Below are 2,709 nucleotides of genomic sequence, written 5' to 3'. Positions count from 1 at the left end.
GGTGCGTTGTGGGCCTCAAATCAACCGGGGCATGCCAGAGATATTGGGGATCATCCCAGTATGGTCCGTTCAATTTTTAGTGGCCATTTGGATGGACCAACAGGCAAAACGTCATGAACGGGACATTTGCAGGCCAAATCTGTGTGTTATAGCCCATGGTTTTGGGGGTGGGCCCAGGGTTAAGGCGCGCTGTGGGGCAAGTGTTGACCTGGGGTGCCAGGAGGGTTGAGGATCATTCTAGTGTGGTCCATTTAATTTTTTGTTGCCATTTGGGTGGACAAACGGGTGAAACGGCATGAACGGGGCATTTTTGGGCTAAATCTTTGTGCTATAGCACACGGTTTCGAGGGTGGACCCGGGGTCCGGGGCGCTGTAGGCCAAAAATTGACTGAGGCATGCCAAGGAGGTTGGGGATCATCCCAATATAGTTTGCTTATTTTTTCGTGGAAACATGGATGGACAAACGGGCGAAATGATGTGAACGGTGCATTTTCTGGCCAAATCTATATGCCATAGCCCACAGTTTTGGAGGCGAGCCTGGGTTTCGGGCACGTTGAGGGCTAAGAATTGATCGGGACATCCCAGGGAGGTTGGGGATCCTCCCAGTATGGTCCATTTAATTTTTCGTGCCATTTGGATGGACAAACGGGTGAAACGGTGCAAACGGGGCATTTTTGGGCTAAATAGGTGTGCTATAGCCCTGGGTTTCGAGGTGGGCCCAGGGTCCAAGCATGTTGTGGGACTAAAATCGATCGGAGGATACTAGGGGGATTGAGGATCATCCCAGTATGGTCCGTTTAATGTTTTGTGGCCATTTAGGTGGACAAACGGCCAAAATAGCGCGAACGGGGCATTTACAGGCCAAATCGGTGGGCTATAGACCACGGTTTTAGGGGTAGGATCAGGTTCCGGGCATCCTGTGAGCCAAGAATTGACCAGGGCGTGTCAGGGAGGTAAGGGATCATTCCATTATGGTCCGTTTATTTTTTCATAGCAATTTGGGTAGAATAACGGGCGAAACGGCGTGAACAGGTCATTTTCTGGCCAAATCAGTGTGCTATAGCCCACGGTTTTGGGGGTGGGCCCGGGGTCTGGGCGCTGTGGGACAAAAATTGATCGAGCCATGCCAGAGATGTTAAGGATCATTCCAGTGTGGTTCATTAATTTTTTCGAATCCATTTGGTTGGACAAACGGGTAAAATAGCGTGAACGGGGCATTTTCGAGCTAAATTGGTGTGCTATAGCCTGCAATTTTAGGGATGGGCCCGATATCTGAGAGCACTGTGGGTTGAAAATCGACCGGGGCATGCCAGGAAAGTTGGGGATCATCACAGTATAATTCGTTAAAACTTTTGTGTCCATTTGGATGGACAGATGGGTGAAACGATGTAAACGGGGCATTTTCGAGCCAAATCATTATGCTATAGCCCAAGGTTTTAGGAGTGCTCGAGGTCCGGGGGTATTGTGGGCCAAAAATTGATGGAGGCATGCCAGGGAGGTTGGGATCGTCCCAGTGTGGTCCATTTAATTTTCCGTGGCCATTTGGGGGACAAATGAGCAAAACGGCGTGAACGGGGCATTTTCAAGCCAGATCAGTTTGCTATAGCCAATGGTTTTGAGGGTGGGCCCATGGTATGGGTGCGCTGTGGGCCTCAAATCAACCGGGGCATGCCAAAGATATTGGGGATCATCCCAGTATGGTCCGTTCAATTTTTAGTGGCCATTTGGATGAACCAACGGGGCAAAACGTCATGAACGGGACATTTACAGGCCAAATCTGTGTGTTATAGCCCATGGTTTTGGGGGTGGGCCCAGGGTTAAGGTGCGTTGTGGGGCAAGTGTTGACCTGGGCGTGCCAGGGGGGTTGAGGATCGTTCCTGTGTGGTCTATTTAATTTTTCGTTGCCATTTGGGTGGACAAACGGGTGAAACGGCATGAACGGGGCATTTTTGGGCTAAATCTTTGTGCTATAGCACACGATTTCGGGGGTGGGCCCGAGGTCCGGGTGCGCTGTAGGCCAAAAATCGACTGAGGCGTGCCAAGGAGGCTGGGGATCATCCCAATATAGTTCGCTTATTTTTTCGTGGAAACATGGATGGACAAACGGGCAAAATGATTTGAACGGTGCATTTTCTGGCCAAATCTATATGCTATAGCCCACAGTTTTGGGGGCGAGCCCGGGTTTCGAGCACGTTGAGGGCTAAGAATTGATCGGGACGTGCCAAGAAGGTTGGGGATCCTCCCAGTATGGTCCATTTAATTTTTCGTGCCATTTGGATGGACAAACGGGTGAAACGGTGCAAACAGGGCATTTTTGGGCTAAATAGGTGTGCTATAGCCCTGGGTTTCGAGGGTGGGCCCGGGGTCCGAGCATGTTGTGGGACTAAAATCGATCGGGGCATACCAGGGGGGTTGAGGATCATCCCAGTATGGTCTGTTTAATGTTTTGTGGCCATTTAGATGGACAAACGGCCAAAATAGCGCGAACGGGGCATTTACAGGCCAAATCAGTGGGCTATAGACCACGGTTTTAGGGGTGGGATCAGGGTCCGAGCATGCTGTGAGCCGAGAATTGACCAGGCCGTGTCAGGGAGGTAAGGGATCATTCCATTATGGTCCGTTTATTTTTTATAGCAATTTGGGTAGAATAACAGGCGAAACGGCGTGAACAGGTCATTTTCTGGCCAAATCAGTGTGCTATAGCCCACG

The sequence above is a fragment of the Capsicum annuum genome, chromosome 9 (genome assembly GCF_002878395.1).
Source record: "Capsicum annuum cultivar UCD-10X-F1 chromosome 9, UCD10Xv1.1, whole genome shotgun sequence".
In the NCBI taxonomy this organism is placed as follows: domain Eukaryota; kingdom Viridiplantae; phylum Streptophyta; class Magnoliopsida; order Solanales; family Solanaceae; genus Capsicum; species Capsicum annuum.
The sequence above is the reverse complement of the archived record's forward strand: the minus strand, read 5'-3'. Positions refer to the sequence as shown.